We start from the raw sequence: 16,974 nt of genomic DNA on the forward strand, positions 1-16,974 counted from the left end.
CCCAAAGGAGAATACTAATCGAAAGTTCAGGGAAGGCCACACACCCAGGCATCCGACAGCAATAGCACAACACTTTTTCAATATCATATTGACGGCATCGACATGTATACTCCCATAAGCAGTAATTTCCAATATGGTACAATAATTAACTTTTTAATATTTACGCCGAAGGTGCTTTTCGGGAGGTTCCTTGTCCAACTTCAGTGGTCAGCCCTATCTACTTTTGGCGAACTATCCTTAAGCCGATGGTAAATCCAAGCCATGGCTGCAGGCCCTGCCACTACAATCACTGCACAAGTTGAAAAAAACATCAGAATCTTGGGAAATTCAACTTCTATCTACATGAAGTCCTTGGGATCAGGTCTTGCAGTAGGCCGAGGGGCGATTTAGCCCAGCTATGGCCCAGTTTTTTCCATGGACGTAGTGATCACTCACTAACCAGGGGGCTCGTGAACCAGATACCAAAAATAATAATAATAATAATATAATAGCTATAATAATAATAATAATTACTATTATATTATTTTATTATTATTATAATAACATGTTATGATTATTATTATATTATTATAATAATAATATAAGATTATTATTATTATTATTATTATTATTATTATTATTATTATTATTATTATTATTAGGTTTTATTAATTTAACCATGTTTATTTTTAGTGTTTTTAATATTTATCTTAGGGTTTGTATACATTGGGTTTATAATATTAGTCTCTTTTCCTTATCATTACCCAAGGGATTAATACTAAAAACCTAAAAAACCAAAAGAATTAATATTATAACCCAAGGTATATAAAACCTAAGATAAACAAAGGGGACTAATATTATAAACCCAAGGAACTAATAAACCCAATGGTTTAATATTATAAACCCAAGCAATTTTTGAACCCAACGGATAAATATTAAAAACCTAAGAGATCAAGAAGTGCAATGGATTGATATTACAAATACAAGAGATTAATAAAGATGACCATGATTGATATTATAAACCCAAGTTAATAAAAAACTCAAAGGATTAATACTAAAACCCAAGGGATTATGAACCCAAGGGTATAATATTAAACCCGAGGGACTAATATTATAAACCCAACATTGGTAAACCCTAATATAAATATTAGAAAGACTAAAATAAACATGGTTTATTTTCATGGTGAGACAATCCTTGTCACGATGTGGCATTCAACCATGGTTGACCATGGTTATCTATGATTGAAAATGGTTGACCATGATCGATATTATAAACCTAAGGGAATAATAAACCCAAGGGATTGATATTATAAACCTAAAGGAATAATAAAACTAAGGGATCAATACTAAAATCCCAAGGGATTATGAACCGAAGGAGATAATATTAAACCCATGGGACTAATATTATAAACCCAACATTTTTAAACCCAAATATAAACACTACAAACACTAAAATAAACACGGCTTATTTTGATGGTGAGACAATCGTTGTTACAATGCGACATTCAAACATGGTTAACCATGGTTTGCTATGATTGACAATGGTTGACCATCATTGATATTCTAAACACAGAGCAATAATAAAATGACGGGATTAATACTAAAACCCCAAGGGATTATGAACCAAAAGGAATAATATTAAACCCATGGGACTAATATTATAAACCCAAGGAACTAATAAACCCAATGGTTTAATATTATAAACCCAAGGAATTAGTGAACCCAACGGATAAATATTAAAAACCTAAGGGATCAAGAAGCGTAAGGGATTGATTTTACAAATACAAGAGATTAATGAAGATGACCATGATTGATATTATAAACCCAAGTTAATAATAAACCCATGATCTGAATTGGATCCATAAAGAATGATTAACAGAGCCATGGTTGTACCAGGTCGGGACAGACTTCAAAGGATTTAAAACAGCGATCAAGAACACCTCTAAACCAGTGGCAATTGTAGCCAAAATGGAACGAAGAGGACCTCGGCCAAAGCGAGCTAACCAAAGCCCATGGAGACTGCACGGGAGGCAAAATTAGCCCCTGGGAGGCCCGGATCGGGAAACAGAGGCAGTTTTTGATGCATGATTAGCATCACTGGGCAAAAAACCTCAAATTGGAGAAGCCCCGATCGCTCGGCATATTTAAGCATAATTCTGTACTAAATGAAAGCTACATTGAACAATATGCTCAAGGTATAGAATTTAAAGATGTATATGCAACTTTGAGTTGAGGCAAGAAGGTAGAAGAATTGGATTATCATGTGAAGGACCGACTCTTATATCATTATGGGAAACTCTGCATTCCACAAACAGAGAGAGTAAAGATTATTAGAGAGGCACACACTTCTCTAATATCAGGTCACTTTGGGGTAAGTAAAACAGTTGCATAGCTACAAATATTTTGTTATTGGCCAAAAATGAATGAGATAGCTTCTAGATATGTAAGAGGGTATACTATGTGTGCTAAAAGCAAGCCCAGCAATAGAAAACTAGGCTTGTACACTCCATTACCAGTTCCTTCTCACCCTTGGGAAAGTGTTTCCATGGACTTTGTTGGAGGACTGCCTAAATCTAGGAGACGTCATGATTATCTACATGTGGTTGTGGATAGGTTCAGCAAAATGTGTATTTTGATACCTTGAAATAAACATATTACAGCTGAACAAACTGCAAAACTATTCTTTGAACATGTATGGGTTCATTTTGGATTACCCACTTCTATTGTATCTGAACGAGACACCCGATTTGTGGGGAAGTTTCGGTCAAGTCTATGAGAGCTGATGGACACCCAACTGAAGAAAAGCACAGCTTTTCATCCACAAACCGATGGCCAGACAGAAGTAGTCAACATGACAGTGATCCAGTTACTTAAGGGATATTAGAGCAAACATCCTAAGCTTTGGGATGAACACTTATGTTATGTGCAACATGCTTACAATATAGAAAAACACTCTTCTACACATAGATCTCCTTTTGAGACCTGTTTTGGTTTCATACCAAGGTCTCCTTTGGATTTTGTCTTTGGTAAAGATACCACAGTTGATGGACACAATGATGTGGATAAGGCAACTAGGTTCACTGAACAGATCCAGGAGATCTACCAAGCAGTACAGGAGCAGCTGGAAAAGAGCCAAGCCAAATACAAGGCAAGGCATGACAAGCATCAGATGGAGCATAGTTTTCAAGTTGGAGACTAGGTCTGGCTGTATATCAGCAAGGACAAGATGCAAGGTGAAGGTAAAAAGCTAAAGCCTATCAGGTATAGACCTTTTAGGATACTTGAGAAGATTGGTTAAAATGCTTTTCGCCTTGATCTACTAGCTTACATTCACATCTACTCAGTCATAAATTCATATTGCTTGAGATTGTTTGAACCGTCGATGATTGATGATCATGAAGAGCAAAGTCAATTGCCTTCTATTGATGACCTGCTACCTGAATATCTTAATGAATTGCAGGAAGACACAATGCTGGACAGGAAGGTGAGGACGACGCACAGAGGAGATGTTGAGTACCTCAGAATTGGACTCAAAGGTTCGAAGCCGAGCAATGCAAAGTGGATTGAGATTGGGCAAGTGAGACAGCAGTACCCTCACTTAGTCGATGCTTGAAAGAAAACCAACTTTTGGTGGTCCAAAAGCTTTTCAGTGGGAAGGCCGTGATCTGAATTGGATCCATAAAGAATGATTAACAGAGCCATGGTTGTACCAGGTCGGGACAGACTTCAAAGGATTTAAAACAGTGATCAAGAACACCTCTAAACCAGTGGCAATGGCAGCACCATGGAACAACGAGAACCTCAGCCAAAGCGCACTGATCGAGGCTCATGGAGACTGCACGGGAGGCAACATTAGCCCCTAGGAGGCCCAGATCAGGAAATAGAGGCAGTTTTTGATGTGCGATTAGCATTGCTGGGCAAAAAACCTCAAATTGGAGAAGCCTCGAGCGCTCGGTCGCATGAGAGCCAGGAAAACCATGGGATAAAAGGCTAAGAGCTAACAGTGGGACCCACTCCAAAACTGGCAGTATTTATCGAGGGCGTCCATGGGCGGTAAGCAGTTTTGAAGGAAAAGGAGCGGTTCCACTCAGCTCTTGATGCGTGGAAAGTGGAGGAGAGAGGAAATCGCTGCTCATCACGTGCTAACGGTCGAGCTAGTCAACCGCGCAGGATGAGAAAATGGCATCGGATGTAGGGGCTCTAGATCTAACGGCTGAGATTGCACCCGATGGAGAAGACAAAATTGACGAGGGAATAAGCCGAGATTTAGAAGAATTTGGAGTCCAAATTAACCACCACGGTGGCAAATGACTCATTCCATAATGTAACTGAAGAAACGAACCGAAGAGGCAAGCTGGCACAGTTCGCAGGACGACAAGTGGCCATCCCTGTGAGTTTGATGATGACGCCAAGAACAGGGAACTCCAAGCGCAGCTGTAAGTAGTCGAATCGATAGGGGCAGAAGAGGAAATGAACCGCCATGACCTCGAATGATTTAAAGTCATAAATAGAGAATAGAAAACACACACCCAAAGAGGAAGACAGAAACCAAAGAAGAGAAGAACTAGTGAAGAAAAAAGTGGAAAGAAGGCAGAGGGCCGAGCTGACCAATGGCAGCGTCAAGCACTAGAGAGCTTGAGAGATTCAAGCCATACCTAAGATGATTTGTCAGACCAGAGAGGTCAAAGAGCTGGCAAGGAAAAGAGTCTGTGTACTCCAGTGGCTTGCAGTGAAGTGGGTTTTCAGGTATTTGCATGGCACTAGTGATTATGGTCTGTGCTACCAAGGAAAACTAGGATTGGACAGAGTGTTGGATATTCATGGCTTTGTTGATGCAGACTGGGCTGGAGAGCTGGATCAGAGAATATCTACAAGTGGGTATGTGTTTAACCTATTTGGAGGTGCATTCAGTTGGATGAGTAATAAACAATCTGTAGTGGCACTATTGACTACAGAGGCAGAATACATGGAAGCCACTCATGTAAGCAAGGAAGCAATTTGGTTGCAGAGATTGTGTTCAAGTATGGGGTTAGTACAGGAAGCTATAAGGATAGACAAAGTAGAGATTGCAAAGAACCCTGCATATCATTCAAAGACAAAGCACATTGATGTTCAGTATCACTTTGTGAGGGATATGATAGAAGAAAAAAAGGTGTTGCTTGTAAAGGTGGACACTTTGAAGAATACTACAGATGCATTGACAAAATCTATGAGCTCTGAGAAGTTCTCTTGGTGTAGAGAGACAATGGGAATTTCAGGGCTGGGAAAATGACTAAGCTCTCTTGTGGCCCCCTGTGGAAGAAAACAACAAGTGGGAGAATGTTGGGTTGTGTTATATTCTTTCCACGTAGTTAACAGGGGATTTGAAGGGCACCTGTAACCCCACTTTATGGGGTGCACCGAAAAATTTTGGTTTTGGACCCTATGTTAGGTTGGGTGGAGCCACCTATGGTTTTGTGCATGATTTTCGCTACGCAATGGTTTTCGATCCATGGTATTGGACATGATGGTTTTCGGTCCATGGTATTGGACATGATGGTTTTCGGTCCATGACATGATGGTTTTCGGTCCATGGTATTGGACATGATTGTTTTCGGTCCATGGTATTGGATGCTTCAGCATGTATAAATATGTATTGTAACATTGAAAGCAACATAATGAAAAATCAAGCTAGTAGTCCCGGTTTTGGAATCCAGGGGAAAATCTCTGTGTATATGTGTTTTATGTGTTATTATATCACATTGTTTATTTTCTGTGTTTTAGAATTCGTATGCAGGTAATTTCTGTATGGGGTTAAAAAATACACTAGTTTACTCATCCCAAGAATTTGATGAGAGCTTCTATTTTGCAAGTAAATAGTTGTGTTGCACGCTTCAGACCACAATTATAATGGTAGGCCCTAATCATGCAACATCTCCCGTGCCGCTCCTTAAATGCGTATGTTATTCCTTTCAGCTACCCCATTTTGTTGTGGGTTATAAGGTGCTATCAACTCCCGTCAAATGCCTTCTGATGCACAGAAGTTTTTGAACTCATTCAAAAAATAATCTCCATTGTTACCACTCATGAGAGCTTTAAATTTCCTACCAGTATCTTTCTCAACCAGTGTTTTAAATTCACAAAAATTTGCAAAATTTTGATCTTTCTTCTACATGAAGAAGATCCAACACTTATGAGAAAAATCATAAACAAATATAACATAACACTTGTTCTTGGATATGGATGTTGTCGAGAATGGTCCACACACATCTGAGTGAACTCAATCAACGATCACCTATTCTCAATTGTCTTTGTCTTGAAATGAATCTTTGGTGTACTTTCCCAATGTACACCCTTTCCATGTGTCTACCTGCTCTATTGTACCCTTGGGAAGACCGATAGAAATTTGTTGCATGATCTTCAAAGAACCATGTTGCAAGTAACCCAACCTCCAATGCCCCAACTCACCGATGTCTTGGTTGTGCACCTTCTATGCTTTCATGCTCAAGGCAGCACAATCTTCTACCTCCAACTTGTAGAGATTCTTCACTCGAACCACTATCCTCTTCAACTTTACTATGGCTATGTGACGAAGGAATGTCTTCCCCTTAATAAATATCACATCATAGCCTATATCCTCCAACATGGCAACCAATACCATGTTCTTCTTCAAACCAGGAACATACATAACATCGCACAAAGTGATGGGAGAATCTGACTCCCTCTGAAAGGTAACTATACCAATCCCGGTAGCGCTATACCTCCCATCATCACCCATCTCGATGTGAATCAGGAGATATTTCTCCTCCAAGTTACTGAAGAGTTCTTTCTTACCAGTCATGTGGAAAGAAGCTCCATTTTCTAGGTACCACACACTACCCATCATCATGACACCATACAAGCGATCAAGGTGAAGTCTAGTTCAATTGTGAAGCAAGAGCCTCACCTGTTGCTCCTCCGGAGGGCTTCTTATCAGCCTTCTTGACTGGACACTTTGTGGAAAACTGTCCCAGCTCGTGAGAGTGAAAGAACTTGAATTTTGACATGTCCTTCTTCTTTCCACCTTGACAAGAATCTGATTTGGAGTGGTATGATTTCCCCTTCCCTTTCTTTGCCTTACCCACTATTGTCACCTTATGCAAAAAGTGTTCCAGCCGTAAAAAAAGATTTCAAATGAGCAAAGAGGTTTGCAGTCATCCTCCAAGCCATAGAATCATGCAAAGCCCAAATTGGACCCTCTCCAAAGGAAAATTTTTCCAAACAAGCTTTCCAATGGTATGTCGAAGTCTTGGAATTGAATTCTAGATCAAAAGTTAGAGCACGTTGAAGTTCTGCCTCTCAAAATTAGAAGACCAAGGGAAAACATGAAAAATTCTAATTTTGAGTTTTTGTCCATCTACAACGTGTTCAACCAGAAATTGATGATCAAAAGCATAGGCATATGGTACATCGGAGATTAGAGGTCCCTAGCAGCGATGAGACAAATTGGAGGTCTAGGGTGAAATCGTCGATCCTCAATCACAACATCGTTGGGCATGTCGCAAATCAGAAATCAGAAATCCTTGAGGGGCCACTATAAAGGAATTGTGGGGAGAAAGTGTCGATAGTGTAAACTGTCGAGAGAACGCCTTGAAGCATTTACAAAGTGTTATAGGTCAATTTGGGCACATCAACCCCAGCTCCCAGATCCATATTATTAGGGTCCATCAACCCCTAATTCAGTTGTTTTCATTCCCTAATGAATTTAACCTACATCATGCTTGCCTCCCAAGAGTTTCATGTCACCATTCATCCAAAAAGTGCCCTTGAGGAGATCAGTGCAGGAAGCCTTCTATCAGGCTACAATGCATTGTAGGAATTACATTGTCTGGGTGCTATGCATCATACCTAGCCTTTGTTTCACCTGCGTTGAGCGAGATTCATCGAATTTTTGAAATGAATCCATTGGATTCCTCATTTAATGGATGCTTTTGGATGTTTCTAGATGGATTGAGCTCGCTTTTGGATGAGGAAGAGGATGAATGAACCTTAATCCATTATCCCTTCCTCCATGGAACCACTTCCCAATTTTGTCAAAGCATCCATGAGGGCTTAACCTCCTCCATTCATCTATAAATTGACCAAGCATTCAATGGTTGGTTAAGGTTGGAATTTATTGAGCTAAGGAAATGTTGTTTGAATGAGATTAGTAAGAGTACAGTAATGATGTCGAATTGTTGCTTCATGAGGAGACAAGGGTTTGAAGCTGGAAGGATGACACTGAATCGAGCATGCATCTACATGGGCTGTAATCTTTCCTTCTATCAATAAATAATTCTAAGCTTTTTCCATTCATGTGTTTATATGATGTATATTGTATTCTTGATTCAATGACATGTTTAGTTAACAGATCGTCATTATTGTATGCTTTGATGGGTTTCTGTCTCGGCTTGCATGCAGGTACTTTTCAAGTGAGTTAAGTACGGAAAGGAGTGGTGAAATCGGTCAAAGGAGAGAGGTATCGAGCGAAAGTTATAGGTTGGTACCTTTGTTCTTCTTTCTCTTATCTGTTAACTATAGGAAAATTGATGAATTACTTTGTCTGTTGTTTCTAGACTAGCTACTAGTTCTAGAGGGTTAGGCGTTTGAAGAATACTAAATTTGCCCAAAACAAATTGGCGACTCCACTGGGGATCATTTTAACCCTTTTAGTAGCTTTTCCACCTCCTTAGACACTTTGACATACTGTACTTCCTGTCATTTATTGAATTCAAATCTAAATTCACTGAAAATTGAATTAAATTTAAGCATAAAATTGCCTTCAGTAATCATCACACTTCTGTGACTGACACAATGTGATGTAGTGCACTTCCCGCATAGATCCAGTGTGATGCATCGCACTATCTCTAACTGCTACCTGCGATGATCCCTTTAGGGTCAGTTTTCCTATCTAGGAACTAAAACTTTTTGTCAATTTTCATCAGTTTGAATTGCTTGTTGAATGTCAATGATGTCTTATCTCTGAAAACAGTATTTTTATCTCCTTAGCTAGCTAGCCCTACTTTGATTGGATTGATTAATGTTTCTTTAATGTTTTCTTTGTCATTATCAGTTAATAGTCAAAGTTAGAATTTAGTTGATCAATTGTTTTGTCGATAGAAAAGTGTCGTAATATTGTCATTTTCTTCCAAAAATGAAGTGTCGTAAAGTCTTCCTTCATAAATAATCGGTTGATATATTTGTGCATTTGAATCATATTTTCAGTTAAAGTTTCGAAAATCTTCGTTTCTTTAAAGTTGGAAGTGTCATTTAGTCTTCCTTTCCCTTTAAGAGAAATTGTCATAAATCGACATTTTTTTCTGAAAAGGATTTTGAATTGTTTGTGCATTAGTTTTTCTTATTGCATCATTCACATTAAGAGAAACTGAAAAGAAAAACATGCATTGTGCATATTAAAGTTTGTGAATGCTTGAAAGGAATGGTTTAGGGAATTGCATTAGTTTTTGCTTTTTGTTGTTTGATCCAAAAAGTACTTGTATGATCTATCCCTCATAGTTAGGATTTTCATTGTTGAAAACAAATGGAAAGAGTACTTCTCATTCTAGTTGCATTTTTAGGAATTTCGGAAAACATCTTGTGGTGAATCCTCAAAGGAAAATTTTGAAGCAAGATCAACCTAAAATTTACATTAATTAACCTAATAACGCATTGGAACTTAACGAAAACATCTAGAGGTCTAGGCTAGAGACGTGTTCTGGCGTCTTAAAACCTAGTGGTTGTTGTTTTCATTAAGGTTGGGTGATTCCTCCTCTCTGATTCGATAAGTACTAGTACGGACTTGTGCTCCCTGTACCGTCGAGTATATAGTGGGATACCCCAATAGGTTGAAATCCTTTATCCCTAGGAAGCCGAGTCTACCGCCTTACCATCACAATGCACCGAACACAACATTTGGGAAGACTGACTGTTGTACAATATATCCTTGGTAATTTCTCTTTCATTTACCACCAAGGTGTATATTGCAGTTTTGTGATTAGTTTGGTAAACCCTCTTATCTAGAATCTCCAGAGCAGCTACTTTCATTCCTTTTCGACTCGTTAAAAGAAAAGGATCATCTGAGCACTTGTCCCTTCAAGCTCATTAAACATCGAGGGCAACCAGAGTCATCTTTTGTTTTTCTCGACTCTTTAAAAATGAAAAAGAAAAGTTTTGTTCCAGTGTCATAAAAATTAATTGACCGTGGATAACATCCTCCATGCTCGTTCCTTAGTTGATCTTAGGTTGAATCATATGGTGACAAATCTGGAGTCTACCAATCAAGGAATTCCTTTTGATGGGAATCCTAGTCCTTTTCCCCCTTTCGGAAATATTGGTGCTCCTTATATGGCTACATTGTCCCTTTCGGGATTTACCATTAGCTTGCAAGTATGGTTGTGTTCAACCTCCTTGGTTCAAAATGTCGTGATTTCTGCGCAATCGAGCACACCTCCAACTGGACAAAATCAACCTCTAGTTGATCCTAAAGTTGACCCTTTGCCTTCTTCCTCATTTGTTTCTTCCTGCCCTTCTTCCTTTTCTCCTGGTGAAATTTTTGGTATTAGAAACCAGGTGGCTAATAAGAAGAAGAAGAAGAAGCAAATTCAGCAGAGGGGCAACCAAGCAACCATTGCTTTGAATGCAACATTAGATGAGAAACCATCCATCAAGCCTCACAAAGATCGATATCCATGCAAAATTTGTACAGGAGACCATCTTCTTCGAAATTGTCCTGATATTCCTCAGATCTTAGAAGAATGGCCTTCTCGTTCACATCATCCCATGTCATCAACTTCTAGAGATCATGTTGGTGACACACCATCAACTAGTGATAGTAAAGTTTATGGAAGGAAGGGAAAAGTCAAATTTCCAAGTAGGCTATGTGAAGGGCATCACCCCATTCACCTTTGTCCCTATCTAGATGAAGCCAAAAGAGTGTTGGATAACCATCCTGCTTCACTGCAGCGACTTTAATCTAGTTACAGGAAACCATCCCTTAATCCTTCACTAATTGATAAATTGACTGACCAAAATCAACCGTTGGTCAAACCCACTCTCTCTGAAAGTGAATCTCATGAGTCTATACCCGACCGAAATCAATAGGTCAAGATAACTGTTGACCTGATTTCACCTTTAGTAAATCGTACCATTCCCGAAGAGAGTGAACATGATACCACTCAAGTTCTTTTTGTCTCTTTAGATTCAAATGAGCTTGGGGGCAATCCTCTTGTTCCATCAAGACAAGAGGAAAATCCTCTAGTTCTCGTAACTCAAGGGGTTAATCCTTCCATTTCTATGGTACCCCCTCCAAGTAGTCTACTCACTTCCTTTGATTGGAATCGACTGGCAGGATTTCGCCTTCCTTCTTATGTGCCCTTCCAGATCATAGTACAAGTTTGTAATATGATTGTATCTGGCACTATTATAGATGAAGATGTGTCTGTGAGTATCCTTTCCTCAACTGCTTGGCAAGCGCTTGGTTCGCCACCACTTGTGCCAGTTACACAGAATCTATTGGCTTTTAAGAGAGGAACAAGTCGACCATTAGGGATCCTCCCTCGGTTACCCATTACTTTAGGAGGAAAAACCGTTTATCTAAACATGATGGTAGTCCCAATACCTTTAGATTATAATTTACTTCTTGGGCGCGACTATGTTTATGACATGGGAGTTATTGTTTCAACACTCTTTCGAGTGATTTGTTTCCCGCATGAAGGCAGAATTGTCACTGTTGACCAGCTTTCATTTCCCAGTCCAAATATGGCTTCCAATCAACCATCTTCCCTAGATGATCCATTTATACCAATGGTATCATCCCCGCCACGGGTTAATTATGTGGCAACCTGTTCCATACCTACATCAACTGATGATCAATTCATTGATGTTGTACATTATGTACTAGGGGCATTGGAATTAGATCTCTTTTTCATGACCTCTTATGAGTTGTGATCGAGGTCTGAGGATAGTTCGTTGTCTTGTGTCAACCTCGTTAAAAAATGAAACAAGGGTCTGAGGATAGTTCCTGGTCCTGTCTCAACCTCATTAAAAAATGAAACCAAGGTTCTGAGGATAGTTCATTGTCTTGTTTCGACCTCGTTAAAAAATGAAACAAGGGGCCGAGGATAGTTCATTGTCTTGTGTCAACCTTGTTAAAAAATGAAACAGGTCCACGAGGAAAGTTCCTTGTCTTGTGTCAAGCTCGTTAAAAAATGAAATAAGGAATATGAGCATGGTTCCTTGTCTTGTGTCAAGCTCATTCAAAAATGAAACAAGGTCCCCTGAAAAAGTTTCAAGTCGAGTCTTTGAGTAGATCTCGTAAAATCCAAGTCGATTCTTTCACTTGATCTCATAAAAGAACCTTCATTCCATCTACTTGATAGCCACGAGTAGTCTACTTAGGTGAATGTAATGAAGCTTGGGGGGCATGCACTGGGAAAGTTAAGTTTCCCTATAGGTTATGTGAAGGGAATCACCCCATTCACCTTTGTCCCTATCTAGATGAAGCCAAATAGGTGTTGGATAACCATCCTGCTTCACCGCAGTGACTTCCATCTGGTTACAAGATACTCTCCCTTTCATCATGTTGGGGGCATGTAAACCAATCCAAGCATAGTTTTTCATTTCAAGCTTGTGTAAAAATGAAACTAAAGCCAAGCATAGTTTGTTCATTTCAAGCTTGTGTAAACATGAAACTGAATCCAAGCATAGTTCCCTATTGTTCAAGCTTGTGTAAAAATGAACCCATTCCAGTTTAAACCTCGTGATTTCCATTCTATCAGCCTTTTCTATTAGATGAGCCTTGGTTGTTTCATTCCTTCACCACCATATCTTTGGCCAATCATACGCTTTCACTTGGTTGTTTTACCTTTTTTGAGGAACAGTTGCAATGAGTGGTCTTATTAGCCATCCTCTTCACATCAATCAACATGTTTTGAGAAGTTCCAACATCATCGGAACCAGTTGCTACCCTAGACACCACTCATTCCTCAAAATGGAGTCCTCTTTAAGCTCTTTTCAGACTCTCTAAATATGAAAAGTTTGCCGAGAACTTGTCGTTTCTAGCTCTCTAATGGATTAGAATCGATATCTACTCATATAGTTTTACCCCTTTTTCGAGATGAGATAGATTAACTACAAAAAAGGTACTCATTGGTCAAACACGATCAATAGGTTCTCTCTTGTATTGTTTTATGCTTTTTCGGGATTGAGAGACAAATGTACGAAAAATAACTTTTGGAGTTTCCTTTTAGTCCATTTTCAAACTCTCTAAATGTGAAAAGGACCGAGTTATCTTTGTCATTAAACTTGTTAAAAACATTAAATAGTGACAAACTTGTCCATCTAGACAAGACCAAGTTTCACCTTCGCTAGACTCATTAAAACATCAAATAGCGATGGATTCACCCGAAGGGTGGAATTATACAATAAGCATATGTTATCCTCCTCAAGCTTGATAAAAATAAAGAGAAATTGGTCAGAAATGACTAGGGAAAATGGGAAAACGCTGGGAACACTCTATGGTAGCAGGTCGCTCTTGAACATGACACTTTCACCTCATTATCATGACTATGTGGGTTGGGTCATTCAGCTTGATGGTTATCACACCGTTGGTCTAACATACCATCCATCATTTTGTTTTGGATCAATGCTACCAATTCACTTCAGTGTCACCGATATGTTCAAGAGAAGTCATTCAGTTCAAAACTTCATCCTTTACAATAGTAATCCTTCATTTTCATGCCCGCCATTCATGAACCTTGTGTTTTCAGTCAATGTTTCATCTCAAAAATCATTTCCCTCATTTCGTGTCATTGATGTGGGATACATCAACGCCCTCCTGCGACGAGTTGCTTCTTGTCAACATCAACACATCATCCAAGAAGTTGACTTAGAAACACCCCTTCAGTACCTTGAGGCTTGCATACATCAATGACAGGTTTCTCACTTCCGGTGATAGGTTGACATCAATGGCCTTCAACCAAAAGACTTCGTTTGCTGTTCGACATCAAATCATTTATTCACACCATGCGAAATGTATTGCAGTACATTGAGGGTCATTATAATTATCAATGATTTCTCTCGTGTCAGTTAACGGCTTAGATCATCGACTAGTAATCAGACAATGTTTCTCCATGTTCGACCTCAGATCATCTATTCACATGGTTAGACTTATTCTTGAGGGAAATATTGGATGAGATTGAAGACCCCAAAACTAGTTTCATCCATCCGGGCTGCGATATATTTTTCAGGAGTACTATATCAAATGTACAATAGCCTTCCATTCATGGTCATCCATTCATGGGTATACATCTGTAGACGACTATATTTGTACATGTAATGAAAGTTTGTAAAGATGAGCATGGGTATGCCTTCCCTCAGCTAAAAATTGTGAGAAAAATCAAAGTATCATGATATTTGTATTGTAATTGATGTAGGTCTCCTTCCATTACGAAACCTTCTCTCAAAGTGATAAAGCATCTCACTCAACATGTTTATTTTTGACTTCATGCTTTAGGGGGCAACTGTTATAGGTCAATTTGGGCACATCAACCCCAGCTTCTAGATCCGTATTATTAGGGTCCATCAACCCCTAATTCAGTTATTTTCATTCCCTAATGAAGTTAACCTACATCATGCTTGCCTCCCAAGAGTTTCTTGTCACCATTCATCCAAAAATTGCCCCTGAGGAGATCAGCGCAGGAAGCCTTCTATCAAGCTGCAATGCATTGCAGGAATTACACTGTCTAGGTGCTATGCATCACACCTAGCCTTTGTTTCACCTATGCTGAGCGAGATTCATCGATTTTTTAAAATGAATCCATTGGATTCCTCATCTAATGGATGCTTTTGGAAGTTTCCATATGGATTGAGCTCGCTTTTGGATGAGGAAGAGGATGAATGAACCTTAATCCATTATCCCTTCCTCCATGGAACCACTTCCCAATTTTGGCAAAGCATTCATTAGGGTCATTAATGGCTTAACCTCCTCCATTTAGCTATAAATTGACCAAGCATTCAAATGTTGGTTAAGGTTGGAATTTCTTGAGCTAAGGAAATGTTGTTTGAATAAGATTAGTAAGAGTATTGTAATGATGTCTAATTGTTGCTTCATGAGGAGAGAAGGGTTTGAAGCTAGAAGGATGACACTAAATTGAGCATGCATCTACATGGGTTGTAATCCTTCCTTCTACCAATAAAGAGTTCTAAGATTTTTCCATTCATGTGTTTATATGATGTATATCGTATTCTTGATTCAATGATATGTTTAGTTAACATATCATCATTATTGTATGCTTTGATGGGTTTCTGTCTCGGCTTGTGTGCAGGTACCTTCCAAGCGAGTTAAGTATGGAAAGGAGTGGCGAAATTGGTCAAAGGAGAGAGGGATCAAGCAAAAGTTACAGGTTGGTACCTTTGTTATTCTTTCTCTTATTTGTTAACTATAGGAAAAGTGATGAATTACTTTGCCTATTGTTTCTAGACTAGCTACTAGGTCTAGAGGGTTAGGCGTTTGAAGAACACTAAATTTGCCCAAAACACAAAGGAATTCAACTAAAAAACTAAAAGAGGGCAAGCCTTTTCTCTCTCATCTAGAGGGACACATGGTTGAATACCATTGGTCTCAATAAAGCCACGTGGTGTCTAATGTCATTATGATGTGACAGTACGATGGACACGTGGCATGAAAATTTAGTGTTTTAAGGGGTCATAAGGGGCCAAAATAGGGTGACACATGTCACCACTCATAAGGTTACATGTGACAGAGGATGACATCAGTTCGCAAATCAGCGATCGCAGGTTGAGGAATATCGTTGCATCAAGGTAACATCTTCTGATTCAATCCTGCGATAGAGGAGCTCTGATGTGAGGGCTGGCCCATGGTCACAAATAATATGAATAACCAAAGGCGGGCTTGAGTGCAAAGGGGTGATCGCAACAAGGTATACGTGTGATATCATCATTTCATAGAGGAGCATATCAAGGTTTATTTCGATATGCATATCGATGAAACTCCCAATACCTTGGGCCGAAACCAATGTGGACAGGTGGAATGAGGCGGGCAAAATAAATATGTGTGTTTCATGCATGTTGGCCAATGGTTGGGCGGAAGGTTAATCAAAGATTTTATAAAGAAGAGGGGGGTTAGTAAAGGTCTTTATGGTTCAAGCCTTGTTGTAAGCCCTCCCTCATTCCCTCTCAACGTTGATCGGGCTACGTCGCATGTCGCATGTCGCAAGTTTTGGGAGGGTGCACCAAATACAATGTTATGAAATCACCGATTTCTGAGTTTCAATATTCAATAAGGCCGAGGTGCATATGTGTTGTGGCCTTATGAGTTGTACATTGGGATCGTTTTAGTGATGTAATGATTCAAAGAATCAACCCCTGTTTGAGCTAAAGGGTTTTAAACTCCTAAAGGCTTAGGCCTTGAGTTCCCACGCCTATCTCATGTCGTTTCCATCCAAGCCTTGGGGCTAAACACAGAGGGCTATCAACGATCAGAGATACGAGCATGTCGCAACTCCCAAAGTAAAACCCCGATTAGAAATCACCAACAAGGGGTCTCCAACATTCAGTCAGCACACGGTTCTTAGAGGCAATTAAATGTAAAGTGCGCTATGTAGTTTAGAAAGGAAAAAGAGCCCCAGGTAGGGAAAAAAGGGCCCTAAGCACCATAAGGCTAATCCTTCAGTGACAGCCCTCAGTGCTATGACGCGAAATGCAAAAAGGTGCTAAACCAAAGGGGGCTAGGGAGCATCTAATCTCGTTGTTTTGTAACATATTTTATAATAAAAGTCTCGATGTGTGAGAGTTGCGATAATGTGATACATATATTTAAAGGCATATGGGTTAGCAAGTGAGGGAATGAGGGAATGGAGCAGTTGGAAATTGAAAAGGGGCATGTGCCGCGGAAGAATCTACAACAAGAAACCAAGGACTACATGACCAGTAGAAATGAATTAAATTGCTTTGCTCACATGTCCTAAGGAAGTCTTAATG

This window comes from Pinus tabuliformis, chromosome J, assembly GCF_031772625.1.
Source record: "Pinus tabuliformis cultivar Carrire ecotype Pingquan chromosome J, CPIR1, whole genome shotgun sequence".
Lineage (NCBI taxonomy): Eukaryota > Viridiplantae > Streptophyta > Pinopsida > Pinales > Pinaceae > Pinus > Pinus tabuliformis.